We start from the raw sequence: 22,008 nt of genomic DNA on the forward strand, positions 1-22,008 counted from the left end.
AACACTATAGAAACATGCTAAGACCCTTAACAAACTTCGAAGTTCTTTGTACCCGAACCCCCCCCCTATCACATACTCTCTCAAAGATATATAAATTGTTATCCACTAACCCTCCAGGCTATATACCCCCTTTTATGGAGAGTTGGGAAGACGATCTGGGTGTTATCGTTCTCCCACAAAAATGCTTATCCATCTTCCAGAACATAACTAAATCATCAATCTCACTTTCAATAGTGGAAATTAACCTCAAACTACTCCACAGGTGGTACCTCACCCCTCGAAAACTCCACCGCTTATTTAACCATAGACCAAACCAATGTTGGCGTTGCGGCCACAAGGGCAGTGACGCGGCGCACATGTGGTGGTGGTGTAATACGATTCAGATTTTCTGGAGAACCATCATAACGGAGATGGAGAAAATTTTAGAGACTACTTTTCTCCTAGACCCATTAATATGGTTGCTAGGTTACCCACCTAAAATAAAATATAAACCCTACTATAAATTATTTTATATTATGACAAACAGTGTCAAATACTTAATAGCCAAAAATTGGAAAAGTAGAACCGCCCCAACATTAGAAATGTGGTCCCGCCGGGTTTCGGAATTTCTAGATCTAGAAGAATACTTCTACATGGTAAACGATAAAATGGATACTTATGCAGAGATTAGTGCCACATGGGATCAATATTTAGAGACGGATTCTATCAATAAGTTATATCCCTAAATAAACTATAGCAAATCCATTTTCATATACTAACTAACCTTAAAACAGATATAAATTTTTCTAAAAACTGAACTCAATATGCTTTCGTGGACAGGGTCACGCAGCATCTTCTTCTTTCCCAGATACCCTTCTTTGGGTAGTCCCACTTTCACACACCCCCCCCCTTTTTCCTTTCTTTCTCTCTCTCCTTTTTCCTTTTTCATTTAACCTCTAGTTAATAGTAATATCTTACACAATCTTAGAGTATAATGAGGTTTATTTCTTTTTTCTGTTATTGTTGGATATTATGTAAAACTCACTGACATGAATGTTGTAACAAGGGGAGCTGCGTCTCCCATTTTGTACCAAATATGCCTTTTTTCTTTCAATAAAGTCAGTTTTAAAAAAAAAAAAAAAAAAAAACTAATACATCTGAAATATTATGGTTATATAATGAAAACCAGCAGATTCAAGTATATATCCCTTTGTAGAAGCTAAACAAGGTTTGAATTATTTGGGTATTCAGATTTCTAGGAACCCTGAGATGGTAAATATTGAATTTGTTTTCATTATCAAAACAAAGGGACACTCAAGTCAAAATAAAGTTTTATAAATTAAGAAAGAGCAGCAGTTTTAAGACACTTTCGAATTTACTTCCATTATCAAATGTCTTCACTTTTTGGGGAACGAGTTACTACTGAGCATGTGCACAAGCTCACAGGGTATACGTATACTAGTCTGTGATTGGCCATCACATGATACAGGGGGACGGAAAATGGGAGAAAAAAATTAATTTGCCAGAAAAAAAAAATCTACTGCTTCTTTGAAATTCAAAGTAGGTGTTATTGCATTGTCTTTTTATCATGCACTAGTTAATTATGCAATTCTCCTGCATTTAGTGGTCATTTAAAATTGTTATTAGGTGGCCATGCAACAAAGTTGCAGGACAACCTATTGTTATTGTCAGGATTATTATTATTTTTTTTTATTATTATTATTATTATTTCGCCACTTATTCAAATGCTTATAAAAACAACAACAACATAACTCAAAAACTCATGAAACTTGGCACAGTGCTAGAGATCTATGCAACACAAATCTTATAGGTCATGTGATCTAGCAGCCATATTGCTTTTTGCGACAAATTTCGACAACCGCTTGAAAATCTTCTTCTCCAGAAACGCTTATGTTACAGCTGTGAAACTTGCTGTGTGCACTGCTGTACTGACCTAGAATAAAGTTTGTTCAAGAGAAGTGATTTAGTCACATGATCTAGCTGCCATTTTGAAATGTGCAAAAATCTTTAAACATCTTCTTCTCTGCAACCGATAAGTGCAATGAAGCGCAATTTTGCACATGTGCTCCTTGCAAGGTCCTCTACCGAGTTTGTTCAAACTGCGAATTTTCCATAATTAACATGGCTGCTATGAGCGATTCGCCTTTGTATCGCTGTTTAATTGCGTAAATTTTCACTTTATGCATTATGTATACACTATTTAACTATATTACAGTGTAGCAGACACATGAGTACACATAGACATGACCCCTAAAGACAAAATTGCAGTAAAAATTTGCACTGCGCAGTTGCCTTCGTGAAATAAAACATTTGCAAATTTTCCTAAAACTTCTGCAAATTGTAGAGGTCTATAGTGAGCATTAGTGTGTGCAATTTGAAAGCCATGCAATGCATAGCTTGGTGGCCATTTTGTTTCGTATGCGCGGTTTTTAAAAACTACAAAAATCTTCTTCTCCGAAACCACTTATGGCACAGACTTGAAATTTTGTTTATAGAGAGTTATCTTATGACTAACATTCAGATTTGTTCAAGTGAAGTTGATATGTCATGTGGTTTGGCAGCCATTTTGAATTGTTCAAAAACGCTTAACAATATTTTTAAACTAATAATAAAACAAAAACACTTTATTTTTGCCATGTTTATTGACATCTATGGTGAGAATTATTGTGCATAATATGGAGGCTATATATCATATGATCTGGCAGCCATTTTGTTGTATGCGAAAATTTCGAAAATCTGTTTTCTCTGCAACTGCTTATGTTAGAACTGTGAAACTAGCTGTATAACTTTATATTGTGACATAGAGTCACATTTGTTCATGTTGAAGGAATTGGTCGCCATATTGGTTTATGCGAATATTTTGAAAATGTGATTTCTTTGCAACCGCTTATGTTAAAGCTGTGAAATCTGCTTTATAGCTATATATTGTGACTTAGCAACTTGTATGACATTGCAAAGGCGATGCGCGTGGCCACCTCTATTGCTGCTTGCAGCTATATTTTGTCCCTGTATTTTGAATCCAATCCAAATGTCAGCCTTTTTGCTCCGCCCAAAGGATTTAATTATGAGAAATAGGGAGACATTTCTTATGGAGGGGGCAGAAACCTTGAGTTAGTCTTAAGAAACTTGTTGCACCCCGTCACAAAGGTGCTTTATCATTACCCAATATTTAATATTATAATTGGTCTTCTTCGGCTATAATAGTTATTGATGGACTCTGGGCTTAGAACATTTCTATGAATGAAGGAATTAAAACAGATGTTTACCGCTCCTATAGATTTGCAGTATCTTCCATTTTTAAAGGAAAAACAAACTCCAAAGAATATAAAAAAATAATAAGTTCTGGGGGGGGTGTCTAAGCAGCGACTCAGAGCAGTCGCAATCCCTGGAGCTCCGGCTGATACTCCACAAATCCGCTGATTTATAAGAGCAATTTTACGGGAAAACATATCACCAGACTGCTATTGTGCATGGAAATGTGGAGACCTAGCGGTACCATTTAAAACTCAAAATAAGCTGTACTGATGATTCTGGAGCAAAGGTTTAGACAGCAGAGGCCTTGAGCTGCGGCTCACAAAAGGCGACATCACCCCCTCGGGATACTGAGGTACATTGCCACCTTTGGATGCATCGACAACTCAGTACTGACCATACAGATCTCAAGCAATGGAAAGAGAGGAAATAACTGTATAAAAAAAGGAAAATTCGTAAAACGGCATCTAAACGCATGGAAACCAAAATGGCCACTGTGAAAGCAAATGACTTACCAGACGGAGTGGATAACTTCATGGCCAGGCTAGAGGAAATATTTCAACAGCTCATAAACAAGGTGCCAATGGACTACCTGCTGAAACACTGCGCTGCCAAGAGCTCAGCAGTTGCAGCTTCAGTCAGCAAATCAGAGGCATAAACTCCCGCCAATAATGATAACAATTATAGAGGGGAATCTCAGCCCCTAAAAGACAACACCATGTTAACATCTGAGTTCCTACAGGGAGAAACGATGCCTTAGCTACCGCACAATTATACTCGCATAAGCTACAGAAAGAAAAGGTTCACCAAGTAAATCACCCGCTGGAGCGGAATCTCCAGACATGCTGGAAAAGATCATGCAGACAGGACAAACGTCGCCACCAAGAGAAACCTTGCGGGAGTGCGTGGGGGGCTCCCGGGAGGCAGTAAATACATCACAACCAAGGTCCCTGTTTGCGGTCGATACTTAAAAGAGATACTCAATCAAAATTAAACTTTCATTATTAGGATTGAGCATGCAATTTTAAACAACTTTCCAATTTACTTCCATTAACAAAATGTGCACAGTCTTTTTAATATTTAACCCCTTAACGACCAACGACGTATGGGGTACGTCCTGCAAAAAAATGCAGTTAACGACCAAGGACGTACCCCATATGTCGTTGGTCTTTGAAAGCAGTGGAAGCGATCCTGATCGCTTCCAGCTGCTTTCATGTTATTGCAGTGATGCCTCAATATTGAGGCATCCTGCAATAACTGTTTTTAGCCATCCGATGCAGAGAGAGCCACTCTGTGGCCCTCTCTGCATCGGCTATCGATGGCCGTTATCGTTGGTGGGTGGGAGCTCATCCAGGGAGGCGGGTGGGCAGTCATTGGTGGAGGAGGGGGGAGAGATCTTGTGCGGGTGCGTGAGCGTGCACGGGCGCGTGTACGAGCGTGCACGTGAGATCTATGAAAACAGCATCATTATGCTGTAGATCTGGAGGGTGGGAGAGAGGACTGGGGAGGGTGGGATTTTAAAATGAAGGCATCTGGGAGAGGGTGGGGGGTTGGATGTTGAGGGGGGGGGCAGCTACACTACAGAAATAAAGAAAATATTTAATAAAATTAAAAAATTAAAATACTTTATTATTTTTCAAACTGGGTAATGGCAGACAGCTGCCAGTACCCAATATGGCGCACAATAAAGGCAGAGGGGGGGGGTTAAAGAGCTGTTTGGGGGGGGGGGGATCAGGGAGGTTGGGGGCTAAGGGGGGTCCTACACAGCAGAAGAATTTTTTTTTTTTTTTTTTTTTTTTTTTTTAAAACTAAAACCCCCAAAAAAACTTTTATTTTAGTACTGGCAGACTTTCTGCCAGTACTTAAGATGGCGGGGACAATTGTGGGGTGGGGGAGGGAAGGGAGCTGTTTGGGAGGGATCAGGGGGTGGGATGTGTCAGGTGGGAGGCTGATCTCTACACTAAAGCTAAAATTAACCCTGCAAGCTCCCTACAATCTACCTAATTAACTCCTTCACTGCTAGACATAATATACGTGTGATGCGCAGCGGCATTTAGCGACCTTCTAACTACCAAAAAGCAACGCCAAAGCCATATATGTCTGCTATTTCTGAACAAAGGGGATCCCAGAGAAGCATTTACAACAATTTGTGCCATAATTGCACAAGCTGTTTGTAAATAATTTCAGTGAGAAACCTAAAATTGTGAAATATTTAAAGTTTTTTTTTAATTTGATCGCATTTGGCGGTGAAATGGTGGCATAAAATATACCAAAATGGGCCTAGATCAATACTTGGGGTTGTTTACTACACTACACTAAAGCTAAAATTAACCCTACAAGCTCCCTACATGCTCCCTAATTAACCCCTTCACTGCTGCGCATAATACACTTGTGGTACGCAGTGACATTTAGCGGCCTTCTAATTACCAAAAAGCAACGTAAAAGCCATATATGTTTGCTATTTCTGAACAAAGGGGATCCCAGAGAAGCATTTACAACCATTTGTGCCATAATTGCAGAAGCTGTTTGTAAATAATTTCAGTGAGAAACCTAAAGTTTGTGAAAAAATTTGTGAAAAAGTGAACAATTTTTTTTATTTGATCGCATTTGGCGGTGAAATGGTGGCATGAAATATACCAAAATGGGCCTAGATCAATACTTTGGGATGTCTTCTAAAAATATATATATACATGTTAAAGGATATTCAGGGATTCCTGACAGATATCAGTGTCCCAATGTAACTAGCGCTAATTTTTTTAAAAAAGTGGTTTGGAAATAGCAAAGTGCTACTTTTATTTAGTGCCCTATAACTTGCAAAAAAAGCAAAGAAGATGTAAACATTGGGTATTTCTAAACCCAGGACAAAATTTAGAAACTATTTAGCATGGGTGTTTTTTGGTGGTTGTAGATGTGTAACAGATTTTGGGGGTCAAAGTTTGAAAAAATTGTTTTTTTACCATTTTTTCCTCATATTTTATAATTTTTTTAATAGTAAATTATAAGATATGATGAAAATAATGGTATCTTTAGAAAGTCCATTTAATGGCGAGAAAAACGGTATATAATACGTGTGGGTACAGTAAATGAGTAAGAGGAAAATTACAGCTAACCACAAACACCGCAGAAATGTAAAAATAGCCTTGGTCCCAAACGGTCAACAAATGGAAAAGTGCTCTGGTCACTAAGGGGTTAAACTTTTTGAGTCACCAGCTCCTACTGAGCATGTGCAAGAATAAGCGTGTATGCATTTGTGAATGGCTAATTGCTGTCACATGGTACGTGTATGCATTTGTGATTGGCTGATGGCTGTCACATGGTACAGGGGGAGTGGAAATAGACATAACTTTTAAAATTGTCAGAAAAAAAATCTACTACTCATTTGAAGTTCAGACTAAGTGCTATTGCATTGTCTTGTTATCTTGCATTTGTTGATTATGCAAATCTACTGTGTTGACTGGTCCTTTAAGCCGGTCTCATTGAAGAAAGCTTTCAGGACTTGCACAAAATACGCACTCCGGCACAGGCCTTCTCCGCTCTAGTGGGACCACCAGCAGTAGATGTAGCGAAACTTATGCCGCATGAGACTTGTCCTAATAACCCATTACATGGGACTTACTATACTTACGGTAACAACACTGTTTGGATAACAAACAGTCGCGTGGGAATAAAAATGCAAAATACCTTTCACCTGCAACCAAAACCCTGGGGGCAAAATAACTGATCACATTACGGAGTTATGGTCAACCATTAACATATAGGTTTAATACCTGGTTATTCAGTGTGAACGTTTTATATATCACTAACCTTGTTTATCTTCCTTTACTTTGTTTTTCCATCAGTGTGGATTTAATAATTCATTTGGTTTCTATAATGTTAGACCCTGCAATAGAGAAGTTTAAATGTATATAACTGAAAGAATACAACACATGAAAATCAAAAGTATTATAAAAGTATTATAAAACATAACTGTATAATAACTACTGCTATTTTGAACATCATCCTTGCGAGTTTGCCAGCATTTGCTGAGGGGGTTTGTGGGTGGCCCCCGCATATTCAACTTGTATAACACTTGCAGACCAAGGGCTTAGAAAACATTGACCCAATGTCCCCATGTGCCCCATGTGTGGTATGGCTAAAGTGTTGTTGTTCCCCCCTGGGGCCAGCGGCCAGGGCAACGGGAGGGAAAAAATAAAAAATATTACCTATAACACATGGGGTAACATATCTCAAAATAGAATACAAAACTGGTATTTGTTTAATGCCCATATAGGAATATGTGCTCATTTACAAATTTTTGCAAAGCTCTACTGTTACAATGTTTGATATAAACCAGAAACCCTTTATACCACCCTAGCTTATAATATAAGGTACCTCCCTACTAAAATATGTTTACTAACTCATAAATACTAATAAGCTTTATATTCTTGATGTGCCCAAGACTGGCATCTGCATCTCTATAACTCATGATATTTCAATATTTCAATATTGACCTTCTTCTAGATTGAATTTTTCCTAAGTTTTATCTAATATTTAAAAAATTGACCCCTAGATTAAAAAAAAAAAAAAAAAAAAAAAAAAAGTGTGACCTATTATTTTAGTTAAAGGGACACTAAACCCAAATTATTTCTTTTCGGATTCAGATAGAGCATGCAATTTTAAGCAACTTTCTAATTTACTCCTATAATCAATTTTTATTTGTTCTCTTGCTATCTTTATTTGAAAAAGAAGGCATCTAAGTTTTTTTTTTGGTTCAGTACTCTGGACAGCACTTTTTTATTGGTGGATGAATTTTTCCACCAATCAGCAAGAACAACCCAGGTTGTTCACCAAAAATGGGCCGGCATATAAACTTACATTCTTGGATTTCAAATAAAGATACCAAGAGAATGAAGAAAATTTGATAATAGGAGTAAATTAGAAAGTTGCTTAAAATGTCATACTCTATCTGATTCACGAAAGAAAAAATTTAAGATCAGTGTCTCCTTAAAAAGGGGAAAAGAAAATGAGGACAATAACCAATGTTGTATACTTTTGCTCAGATATGGAATGAATATCTGTTACTATGCATACCTAGCATTATCTGTATTATGTTCTTTTTCTTCTCTATTAATTTTCATTAATGCAATATTCTTTATGTTATGTGCAACTCTTCCGTTAAAAAAAAGAAAAAAGGGCCAAGATTAATAAATTTATGAAATGGGGGGAAAGGGGGATCCTAAGTTTATACCGATACATGGAAACCCTGAATTTAAAGGGATAGTCTAGTCCAAAATAACATAAATGATTCAGATAGGGCATGTAATTTTAAACAATTTTCCAATTTACTTTTATCACCAATTTTGCTTTGTTGTGGTATTCTTAGTTGAAAACTAAACCTAGGAGGTTCATATTCTAATTTCTAAGACCTTAAAGGCCGCCTCTTATCTGAATGCATTTTGACAGGTTTTTAACCACTAAAGGGTGTAAGTTCATGTGTGTCATATAGATAACACTGTGCTCACGCATGTGGAGTTACCTAGGAGCCAGCACTGATTGGCTAAATGCAAGTCTGTCAAAAGAACTGAAATAAGGGGGCAGTTTGCAGAGGCTTAGGTACAAGATAATCACAGAGGTAAAAAGTGTATCAACATAATTGTGTTGGTTTTGCAAAACTAGGGAATGGGTAATAAAAGGGATTATCTATCTTTTAAAACAATAAAAATTCTGGTGTAAACTGTCCCTTTAAGATTATTATGTATTTCTAAAATTGGCAAAATCTGGATTATAATAATAAAAGAGTTAAATTATTTGAGGATTTAAGAGTCGAATTTAACCTACCCAGGCAACATTGTTTTGCCTTCATGCAAATTAGACATTATATTGAAGCATTGATAAGAGATAGGGGGTACCAATTTTGGGATGAATATCCTCTTAAAAAGACATTGCATTTTTTTTTAATCATAAATATACATGAAAGTATATTTATATCAAATTAATCAAATTCATTACTGAAGCAAATTTGGAAGCAAGCAAGGGAGTCTGGGATAGTCTTATCGACTCAATTGCAAGCAACTACGTTGTTGCAGGGCTTAAAGGAGCATGATCATCCCAATGGGTTTTTTTCATGCTTCAGATAGAGAACACAAATTTAAAAGTTTCCAGTTTTCTACTATTATCAGATTTGAGTTGTTTTCATGTTATTCTTTTATTATTCTGAATCATGAAAGAAAAAAAAGGGTTTTACATCCCTTTAAAATTAATGAATGATTCTACTCTGTCTTTTATATTAAAGGGACACTGAATCCAAAATTTTTCTTTTGTAATTCAGAAAGAGCATGCAATTTTAAGCAACTTTCTAATTTACTCCTATTACCAATATTTCTTCGTTCTCTTGCTATCTTTATTTGAAAAAGAAGGCATCTAAGCTTTTTTGGGTTCAGTACTCTGGACAGCACTTTTTTTATTGGTGGATGAATTTATCCACCAATCAGCAAGGACAACCCAGGTTGTTCACCAAAAATGGGCCGGCATCTAAACTTACATTCTTGCATTTCAAATAAAGATACCAAGAGAATGAAGAACATTTTATAATAGGAGTAAATTAGAAAGTTGCTTAAAATTTCATGGTCAATCTGAATCACAAAAGAAAAATTTTGGTTACAGTGTCCCTTTAAGAGAGTCCCAGATTAGAATAATAAATCAGAATTATCTCCCTCCCAATAAGGTATCTAAATGGAACAATTTACATCCAAACTCTTGTGTAGACAGAGTAACCCATATATTCTTCATTATTTTTGGTCATGTCCCAAAACTAATCAGGTTTTGGAAAAAAGGTACAATTTGGGGTTTCCTGAATTCTAGCACACCCTATAAGTTTAGGGGATGATCAGGTGATATTTTGTTATTTTGAAAAATATACCAAAGGGGAAAGATGGCTTTTGATCATCTTAAAGGAATAGTAAACCCAAAATGTTTTCTTTCATGATTCAGATAGTGCAGGCGATTTTAAGCAACTTTCTAATTTACTCCTATTACCAAATTTTCTTCCTTCTCTTGGTATCTTTATTAGCAGGAATGTAAGCTTAAGAGCCGGCCCATTTTTGGTTGAGACCCTGGGTTGCACTTGCTTATTGGTTTGCTAAATGTATCCACCAATCACAAGCGCCAGCCAGGGTGCTGAAACCAAAAATGGGCTGGCTCCTTAGCTTATATTCTTACGTTTTCAAATAAAGATACCTAGAGAACGAAGACAAATTGATAATAGGAGTAAATTAGAAAGTTGCTTAAAATTACCTGCTCTATCTGAATCATGAAAGAAAACATTGGGTTTACTATTCCTTTAATCTTACTGGCTAGGTGTTAGAGAGCCATTAACCATTTAAATTACCACATTAAAAAACTAATGTCAGTATGAGCACATATTGCAGGATCTCCCAATTCTATATAGTAGAGAGCTGTTATATCTCTGGGTTGAAAACAAAACCCCTACTATACAGGGTTTGAAATCTTTATTGATTAATGAAGTGACAATTGAGAAACACAACATTTTACAGAATAGATCAGTTCATTTTTTTCTTAAAGGGACACTCAAGTCAAAATTAAACTTTCATGATTCAGATAGAGCACACCATTTGAAACAACTTTCCAATCTACTTCCATTATCTAAAATGTGCACAATGTTTTTATATGCACACTTTCTAAGGCACCAGTATCTACTGAGCATGTGCAAGATTCACAGAATATACAAATTTGCATTTTGTGATTGGCTGATGGCTGTCACATAATCCAGTGGGAGGGAAAATAGAACTAACTAAAATTTGTTATAAAGAAATCTTCTATTCATTTGATATTCAATATAAGTGCTTTTGCATTGTTTTTTTATTATGCATTTACTGCTTATGATATTCTACGGTGTTTAATGGTGCTTTAAGCGGTCAGGTTTTATAGACTCAAATAGGTCTTCAAGATCAAGTTACCTATCCCCTATTGAAATAATTAAGGTGTATTTGTCTTTTTTTTTTTTCTCTTTGCTTTCATGAATAGTGAGATTTCAGAGACCATACATAAAGCCTTCTTTGTTCTTGCATATTTGATGCAAGAATATAAAGGGTTTTGAACTTTCCTTATTTTGTATTTTTTCATATTTTGATATGCATTTGTATAAATAGTTCTATTTTTTGATTCTGTATTATGTGCAATTTGGGATAAAAATCTATACTATAATCGCGCTTGTAACACGTCCGTCGCCGTCGGCAGTTGCGCACGCATCCTCAAAGGAATATTGGCAGCGCAAGGCAGCCAACAGAATGTTGGCTGCGCACGCAGCCAAAATAATTCACCTGGATGCAGTGAAGCTGCATCCAGGTGGATTCCAAAAATGGCAGGGTGGTGAAAAAATCCACCATAGGTGAATTCTTTCACCACCCTGCCATTTTCTGAATCCACTGGGATGCAGCAAAGGCAAACGGAGCATTACAAAATATATATAAATATATATAAAAGGCCAAGTGTGTTTGTCTGAAGCTGTCATGTGCAGTAGAGACAGCACGAGGACAAACACACCTGGCCTTTGAGTCCCTAGCTGATCTGCGGCAGTCCGGCAGAAGTGGGCGTGAGAGGGGGCGTGGTCGACGTGAAGGGGGCATGGCCAGGCGGGGATTGCCGTGAAGGAGGCGTTGTCGGGCATGAAGGGGGCGTGGACAGGCGTGGTCGCGCGATAGAAGGGATAGAGAGGGGAGAGAGATAGAGAGGGGAGAGAGATAGAGAGGGGAGAGAGATAGAGAGGGGAGAGAGATAGAGAGGGGGAGGAGAGAGAGTGGAGGGGAGAGAGAGAGAGCTCAAAAGAGAGGGGGGAGAGAGAACAGAAGAGGGTGAATAGAGAGAGCAGAAGAGGGGGGATAGAGAGAGGGAGAGAGAGAGAGAGAGAGAGAGAGAGAGAGAGAGAGAGAGAGAGAGACACAGCAAAAGAGAGAGGGGGAGAGAGACAGCAAAAGAGGGGGGAGAGACAGCAAAAGAGGGTGGGAGAGAGACAGCAAAAGAGAGGGGGGGAGAGAGTGCAAAAGAGAGGGGGGAGGAGAGAGCGCAAAAGAGAGGGGGGAAGAGAGAGCGCAAAAGAGAGGGAGGAAGAGAGAGCGCAAAAGAGAGGGGGGAACAGAGCGCAAAAGAGGGGGGAGAGAGAGAGCGCAAAAGAGGGGGGAGAGAGAGAGCGCAAAAGAGGGGGGAGAGAGAGAGAGCGCAAAAGAGGGGGGGAAGAGCGCAAAAGAGAGGGGGGGAAGAGCGCAAAAGAGGGGGGAGAGAGAGCTCAAAAGAGAGGGGGGAGAGAGAGCTCAAAAGAGAGGGGGGAGAGAGAGCTCAAAAGAGAGAGCTCAAAAGAGAGGGGGGGAGAGAGAGCTCAAAAGAGAAGGGGGAGAGAGAGCTCAAAAGAGAGGGGGGAGAGAGAGCTCAAAAGAGAGGGGGGGGAGAGAGAGAGCAAAAGAGAGGGGGGGAGAGAGAGAGCAAAAGAGAGGGGGGGGAGAGAGAGAGAGAGAGAGAGAGAGAGAGAGAGAGAGAGAGAGCAAAAGAGAGGGGGGACAGAGAGAGTGCAAAAGAGAGGGGGAGAGAGCGCAAAAGAGAGGGGTGAGAGCTCAAAAGAGAGGGGGGAGAGAGAAAGCTCAAAAGAGAGGGGGAGAGAGAGAGCAAAAGAGAGGGGGGAGAGAGAGAGCGAGGGAGAGACTGCAAGGGGTGGGACCGCTGTACTGCAAAAAATGGCCCGTGTGAACAGGCTTTGGGACTTGTAAGTAATAAATAAATAAAAAATAACCGCCCGCACAAAGTATTAAGAAAAAAAAAAAAAATACCCAAAATAATTAACCCCTAAATCTGCCAACCACAACATTGCAAACTACCTAGTACATATATTAACCCCAAATCCGCCAACCCCCCACAACGCATTAAACCTAATTTACCTATTAACTCCTAAACTGTCAACCCCCAGAACGCGCAAAAAAAAATGTAATCACTAAGCCTGCAATAAGTATTTAAAAAAAAAAAAAAAAACCTAACCGTCCGCAATCCTATTATATAAAAGGCCAAGTGTGTTTGTCCGAAGCTGTCATGTGCAGTAGAGACAGCACGAGGACAAACACACCTGGCCTTTGAGTCCCTAGCTGATCTGCGGCAGTCCAGCAGAAGTAGGCGTGAAAGGGGGCGTGGCCGACGTGAAGGGGGCATGGCCGGGCGGGGATTGCCGTGAAGGGGGCGTTGTCGGGCGTGAAGGGGGCGTGGACAGGCATGGTCGCGCTATAGAAGGGAGAGAGATAGAGAGGGGGATAGAGAGGGGAGATAGAGAGGGGGAGGAGAGAGAGTGGAGGGGAGAGAGAGAGCTCAAAAGAGAGGGGGGAGAGAGAACAGAAGAGGGTGAATAGAGAGAGCAGAAGAGGGGGGATGGAGAGAGAGAGAGAGAGAGACACAGCAAAAGAGAGAGGGGGAGAGAGACAGCAAAAGAGAGAGGGGGAGAGAGACAGCAAAAGAGAGAGGGGGAGAGAGACAGCAAAATAGAGAGGGGGAGAGAGACAGCAAAAGAGGGGGGAGAGAGACAGCAAAAGAGGGGCGGGGAGACAGCAAAAGAGGGGCGGGGAGACAGCAAAAGAGGGGCAGGGAGACAGCAAAAGAGGGGCGGGGGAGAGACAGCAAAAGAGAGGGGGGAGAGAGACAGCAAAAGATAGAGGGGAGAGAGACAGCAAAAGAGAGGGGGGAGAGAGAGACAGCAAAAGAGAGGGGGGAGAGAGAGACAGCAAAAGAGAGGGGGGAGAGAGAGACAGCAAAAGAGAGGGGGGAGAGAGAGACAGCAAAAGAGAGGGGGGAGAGAGAGACAGCAAAAGAGAGGGGGGGGAGAGAGAGACAGCATAAGAGAGGGGGGAGAGAGAGACAGCAAAAGAGAGGGGGGGAGAGAGAGACAGCAAAAGAGAGGGGGGAGAGAGAGACAGCAAAAGAGAGGGGGGAGAGAGACAGCAAAAGAGAGAGGGGAAGAGAGACAGCAAAAGAGAGAGGGGGAGAGACAGCAAAAGAGAGAGGGGGAGAGAGACAGCAAAAGAGAGAGGGGGAAGAGAGACAGCAAAAGAGAGGGGGGAGAGAGACAGCAAAAGAGAGAGGGGAAGAGAGACAGCAAAAGAGAGAGGGGGAGAGACAGCAAAAGAGAGGGGGAAGAGAGACAGCAAAAGAGAGAGGGGGAAGAGAGACAGCAAAAGAGAGGGGGGAGAGAGACAGCAAAAGATAGAGGGGGAGAGAGACAGCAAAAGATAGAGGGGGAGAGAGACAGCAAAAGATAGAGGGGGAGAGAGACAGCAAAATATAGAGGGGCAGAGAGACAGCAAAAGAGAGGGGCAGAGAGACAGCAAAAGAGAGGGGGGGAGAGACAGCAAAAGAGAGGGGGGGAGAGACAGCAAAAGAGAGGGGGGGAGAGACAGCAAAAGAGAGGGGGGGAGAGACAGCAAAAGAGAGGGGGGGAGAGACAGCAAAAGAGAGGGGGGGAGAGACAGCAAAAGAGAGGGGGGAGAGAGACAGCAAAAGAGAGGGGGGAAGAGAGAGCGCAAAAGAGAGGGGGGAGAGAGAGCGCAAAAGAGAGGGGGGAGAGAGAGCGCAAAAGAGAGGGGGGAGAGAGAGCGCAAAAGAGAGGGGGGAGAGAGAGCGCAAAAGAGAGGGGGGAGAGAGAGCGCAAAAGAGAGGGGGGAGAGAGAGCGCAAAAGAGAGGGGGGAGAGAGAGCGCAAAAGAGAGGGGGGAGAGACAGCAAAAGAGAGGGGGGGAGAGACAGCAAAAGAGAGAGGGGAGAGAGAGCGCAAAAGAGAGGGGGGAAGAGAGAGCGCAAAAGAGAGGGGGGAGAGAGAGCGCAAAAGAGAGGGGGGAGAGAGAGCGCAAAAGAGAGGGGGGAGAGAGAGCGCAAAAGAGAGGGGGGAGAGAGAGCGCAAAAGAGAGGGGGGAGAGAGAGCGCAAAAGAGAGGGGGGAGAGAGAGAGCGCAAAAGAGGGGGGGGGAGAGAGAGAGCGCAAAAGAGGGGGGAGAGAGAGAGCGCAAAAGAGGGGGGAGAGAGAGAGCGCAAAAGAGAGGGGGGAGAGAGAGCTCAAAAGAGAGGGGGGAGAGAGAGCTCAAAAGAGAGGGGGGAGAGAGAGCTCAAAAGAGAGGGGGGAGAGAGAGCTCAAAAGAGAGGGGGGGAGAGAGAGAGGGCAAAAGAGAGGGGGAGAGAGAGTGCAAAAGAGAGGGGGGACAGAGAGAGTGCAAAAGAGAGGGGGAGAGAGCGCAAAAGAGAGGGGGGAGAGCTCAAAAGAGAGGTGGGAGAGAGAAAGCTCAAAAGAGAGGGGGAGAGAGAGAGCAAAAGAGAGGGGGGAGAGACCGCAAGGGGTGGGACCGCATTACTGCAAAAAATGGCCCGTGTGAACGGGTTTTGGGACTTGTAAGTAATAAATAAATAAAAAATAACCACCCGCACAAAGTATTAAGAAAAAAAAAAATACCCAAAATAATTAACCCCTAAATCTGCCAATCACAACATTGCAAACTACCTAGTACGTCTATTAACCCCAAATCCACCAACCCCCCACAACGCATTAAACCTAATTTACCTATTAACTCCTAAACTGCCAACCCCCAGAACGCAAAAAAAAATGTAATCACTAAGCCTCCTAACCCAACACCCCCTAAATTAACCCCTTAATTGCATACAAAAAAATACTACATTACCATTAAACAAAAAAAAAATTAGATTAATCTAACACTACAGAAAATAAAAAGGCTAACATTACAAAAAATAATAAACCACACTATCCAAAATAAATAAAAATAAACCTAATTCCTATAAAAATAAAAAAGCCCCCCCAAAATAAAAACAACCCCATAATCTAAGAATAAACTACCAATAGCCCTTAAAAGTGCTTTTTGTAGGGCATTGCCATAAAGAAATCAACTCTTTTACATTACAAATAAACAAAGCCCCCCCCCCAACAGTTAAACCACCAAATCCCCCAAAATAAAAAAAACAACTAACACTAATAAACCTAAAGTACCCATTGTCCCTAAAGGGGCATTTGTATGGGCATTGCCCTTAAAAGGGCATTCAGCTCTTTTTTACTGCCCTTAAAAGGGCATTCAGCTCTTTTTTACTGCCCTTAAAAGGGCATTCAGCTCTTTTTTACTGCCCTTAAAAGGGCATTCAGCTCTTTTTTACTGCCCTTAAAAGGGCATTCAGCTCTTTTTTACTGCCCTTAAAAGGGCATTCAGCTCTTTTGCAAATTGCCCAATAAACCCTATTGGTAGTTTAGTATTAGATTAGGGGGTGTTTTTATTTTGGGGGGGATTTTTTATTTTACAGGGGTATTAGTTTAGGTTTCATTTTATTATTTTGGATAGCTTTGTGTATTTTTTTCGGTATTTTTACTTTTTTATTTTTTGTAGCTTGGTGGGTTGCATTTTTAACAAATAGACTGCCCTCTGGGCACGCTTATCAACTAGTAAATAAATAACTGATTAACCCCTTTGTGGGAGTTTAAAGGGTACAAAAAAAACAAAAATTGTGTGATTCAGACAGAGCAAACCATTTTTAAAAAGTTTCCAATTTACTTCTATAATCAAATTTGCTTTTTTCCCATGATATTCTGTGTTTAAGTGATGCCTAGGTAGGCATCTGGGACATTACATGACAGGAAATAGTGCTGCCCTCTAGTGTTCTTGCAGATGGATAACATTCTTGCAACATTGTTGCCATATAAGGCTCCAGACTTGTGCGGGCTCCTGAGCTTATGTTCCTGCTTTTCAACAAAAAAAGATACCAAAAGAATAAAGAAAATTGGATAATAAAAGTAAAGTAGAAAGTTTTATAAAATTGCATGCTGTATCTAAATCATGAAAGAAATAGTTTGGGTTTCATGTCCCTTTAAACAAATAGCATTACATCATTGGTAGCGTGAAAATTGCACGTTGTGACAGAGGATTCTTCAAACTTTTTTCCCTAAGACCCAGTGCAATACCACCACTTACCTGCAAGACCCTATTTTTATGCTTGCTCTGAACTTTTCTGGATGCAATGCGCTCTTTATTCCTGACTGTAGTAAAACCTGAAAGTCTTCTAAAAAGGTAATAACAGACACACTCTCATACAATACACACACCACATATACTCTCATACAATACACACACCACATATACTCTCATACAGCACACACACCACATATACTCTCATACAGCACACACACCACATATACTCTCATACAGCACACACACCACATATACTCTCATACAGCACACACACCACATATACTCTCATACAGCACACACACCACATATACTCTCATACAGCACACACACCACATATACTCTCATACAATACACACACCACATATACTCTCATACAATACACACACCACATATACTCTCATACAGCACACACACCACATATACTCTCATACAGCACACACACCACATATACTCTCATACAGCACACACACCACATATACTCTCATACAGCACACACACCACATATACTCTCATACAGCACACACACCACATATACTCTCATACAATACACACACCACATATACTCTCATACAGCACACACACCACATATACTCTCATACAGCACACACACCATAGACATACATTCTGATATTACTCATTCAACACACACACACACACACACATTCTCATATTACTCATACAAAACACACATTCTCATACAACACACACACACATTCTCATATTACTCATACAACACACACACACACATTCTCATATTACTCATACAACACACACACACATTCTCATATTACTCATACAACACACACACATTCTCATATTACTCATACAAAACACACACATTCTCATATTACTCATACAAAACACACATTCTCATACTACTCATACAAAACACACATTCTCATACTACTCATACAAAACACACATTCTCATACAACACACACACACATTCTCATATTACTCATACAACACACACACACACACACATTCTCATATTACTCATACAACACACACACACACACATTCTCATATTACTCATACAACACACACACACATTCTCATATTACTCATACAACACACACACACACATTCTCATATTACTCATACAACACACACACACATTCTCATATTACTCATACAACACACACATTCTCATATTACTCATACAACACACACACACATTCTCATATTACTCATACAACACACACACACACATTCTCATATTACTCATACAACACACACACACACATTCTCATATTACTCATACAACACACACATTCTCATATTACTCATACAACACACACACACTCTCATGTTACTCATACAACACACACACACATTCTCATATTACTCATACAACACACACACACTCTCATGTTACTCATACAACACACACACACATTCTCATATTACTCATACAACACACACACACATTCTCATATTACTCATACAACACACACACACACACATTCTCATATTACTCATACAACACACACACACTCTCATGTTACTCATACAACACACACATTCTCATATTACTCACACAACACACACATTCTCATATTAATCACACAACACACACACACACATTCTCATATTGCTCATACAACACACACACACATTCTCATATTACTCATACAACACACACACACATTCTCATATTACTCATACAACACACACACACACACATTCTCATATTACTCATACAACACACACACATTCTCATATTACTCATACAACACACACATTATCATATTACTCACACAACATACACATATTCTCATATTACTCATACAACACACACACACATTCCAATATTACACATACATCCATCACACACACAAGTCGCAACCCAGTAAACATGATGTTTGAAGAAACCTGCTGTAACAGAACATGTAATTTTAACACTATAATAGCCCTTTAAATAATAAAGGTACATGAAACCCAATATTTTCCTTTCATGGTAAAGCATACAAGTTAAAGTGAATGTCAATTTTCAGCAATGAGGGCCCGGTTTTTAAAAATACTTTTAAACACAGGGGCACTTTCATTGATGAAAGTTTACATTGTACCGGATTTGTAGAAATACTTAGATTTTTCTTCTCCAAAGCCGGTTCACCGATCCCAGCCTCAGTTCCTCTGTACTGACGTCAGAAATGACAAAACCGGCTTCCTCCAATTATGGCTTCCCCCCCCAGAGCATCCATCTCGTGAAGCCTGGCTGTGATTGGAGGAAGCCGCTTTTGTCATTGTGTGTGTACAGCAGGAAAAAGAATGCGGGGGATCGTCGATCTGGCTTTGCAGAAGTAAAAGGTAAGTACTTCTACAAAATAAATCCGGTGCAATGTAAACTTTCATCAAATTGTTTTTAAAAACCGGGCACTCATTGCCGAAAATTGACATTCAATTTAAACAAAACGTTCTAGTTTATTTCTATTATCAAATTTACTTAGTTCATTTGGTATCCTTTGTTGAAAAGCCTATCTAATTAGGCTCAGAAATGTGCCTGTTTCTGAGCCATAACATGACAGCATTTTTGCAAGAATGATTTTAATATATCGTGCACAACTGTACACAAGTATATGCTACTTTTACGTATTCTTTAAAACAATGTATGAGATGATATGAAGCAAATTTGTTATTGTTAGTAAATTGGAAACTTTATTTTAAAATTGTACACTCTGTCTGAATTATGAAAGGAAACTGTAGGGTTTCATGTTCCTTTATTGTATATATACACACACATAGTATCAATCTATACATTGTGTGTGTATATGTATATATATATATATATGTATATATATATATATATATATATATATATATATGCTGTGTGTGTTTTTTTTTCCTTCTGCTTTACTCTACCCTATATACAGGCACCTTACAGTACACAGCTGTGCTACCTGAGTCACGAACTCAGTACTATTCGTTTAATAGGATAGTCATTGATTCGGGTTTACACACTACTCTCCAGCCCCCACCCTTTATTATTTCACAGTGAAACTTACCCCATGAAGCCGCCATGATAAGCACTGGAAACAAAATGCCAAGGACTACACTCTCCAGAATGCATTGCTCCGGAATTAGAGTGGCTAAAGGGGCGGAACTATGGAGAGGCTGTCGATGATCATGACATTAGCCGCTCCCCACCTGCACTGCACATCAGTAGTTATAGACTGTATAGTAAAGAACTGAGGCCTGTGCCTGCCCTTCATATTAATATAAGTTCAGATAAGTCTGTCAGAGGCCTAAGACAAAACAATGATGGAGGATCCGGGATTTACAACCTTCCTCACGGGAATTGGCCGTTGTTGTATAAAAAAATGGTTCCCCCATGGATGGAAAGCAGTTTTCTATGCTTCTCGGCAACATTCGGAGCTCCGCCCCCACTGCAGCTCCTCCCATTCTCACCCCCTAATAAATATTCATATTCCCTCTCTGAAGCATAATGGACTCCGTGCTCGTGCATGAGAATTAGAAACAGCCCCTTCCCCGCCTCTCGGCTATCTCCACTGCTTCTAAGTTCTGCTGCGAGTCCTATGCAGCTTTTCACAGGCACTCTTCAATATCTTCAGTACATAGCGAATTGATTGTGAGCATTTACTGCTGCACAAAAATGTTCAAATACTCAAGTACAAGAACAAACAGGCTGTAATATTCATGAAATAAAGATTAATAAAAAATAATGTTAATAATTCTATCACATTTCTTTCATTTTCTGTATATCCTTTTTTTTTTAAAAAAGTACATACTGGGAGCTAGCTGGGCACATTTGTTGACTCAATGACAAAGGCTGCCTAATAAACAAATGTCTTTCCAATTGTGATTATATTATCACATTTCTTTCATTCTCTGTATATCCTTTGATGAAATAAAACGTAATCCACCACTGGGAGCTAGCTGGGCACATTTTTTGAGTCAATGACAAATGCATCTATTTGTAAAACTACCTAATGAACAAAAGTCTTTCAAATGTACTTCTATTTTCACATTTCTTTCATTCTCTGTATATCCTTTTATGAAAAAAAGTAATACACTACTAGGAGCTAGCTGGGCACATTTGTTGAGTCAATGACAAAGGCATATATTTGTAAAGGTGCCTAATGAACAAAAGTCTTTCTAATTTACTTCTATTATCACATTTCTTTCATTCTAATCTCTGTATATCCTTTGTTGAAAATGACAGACTTATATGTAGAGCCTCCAATTAGCATAAAAAAGAAATGTGTGTTTCATGACCTATTAAAAACCAAACACTGAGTAGTAAATATGCAAATGTCACTAAGATTTCAGCTCTCTTGCTGAACATGTGGGTGACTTTTTAATGAGTGCAGCAGGCGAATCAATCTTACAGTCATATTAGTGCATTTTATTGTGTATTGTATCAGCTCTTCAAGGTTTAAACTGATTTCTAATCTTTATTTCCTAACACAAAACTCCTGCCTTTCCGAATAGTCCATGCTCACTGTTTTTTTTTTCTCCTCGCATTCTTTCTGACCAGGAGAAACATAATCTGATAGAAACTCTATTGCCATTATATTTTGTGTACCTCAGAAATGTGGTTTATACAGCAATTCAAGGATTAAACTGACCTTGATCTGTTTTCTTTGAATGCCCAACACTCCTTCCAGACCATCCTCACTGTTTTTTCTCTCCCCATACTCTTCCTGGCCACGTGAAACACAATCTCATAGGAAGCCGATTGCCATAAAATTTGGTTTCCCCCATAAATATGGTTTATAAAGCAATTCAAGTGTTAAACTGACTTGTATCTGCTTT

The 22,008-nt window shown here is 39.7% G+C and overlaps 1 protein-coding gene across 1 annotated transcript in view; it reads right to left on the reverse strand.

The window, feature by feature from the left end:
• The window catches only part of LOC128666928 (zinc finger protein ZFP2), a 298,618-nt gene extending 278,020 nt beyond the window's left edge, over positions 1-20,598 (reverse strand). Inside the window, exons 1-2 of the mRNA XM_053721748.1 lie at positions 20,238-20,598; positions 7,057-7,132 (exon numbers count right to left, since the gene is read on the reverse strand). The gene's annotated coding sequence lies outside the window, so the exon portion shown is untranslated. The remainder of the gene's footprint in view (positions 1-7,056; positions 7,133-20,237) is intronic.
• Positions 20,599-22,008: the final 1,410 nt, after the last annotated feature.

The sequence above is a fragment of the Bombina bombina genome, chromosome 7 (genome assembly GCF_027579735.1).
Source record: "Bombina bombina isolate aBomBom1 chromosome 7, aBomBom1.pri, whole genome shotgun sequence".
NCBI lineage: Eukaryota > Metazoa > Chordata > Amphibia > Anura > Bombinatoridae > Bombina > Bombina bombina.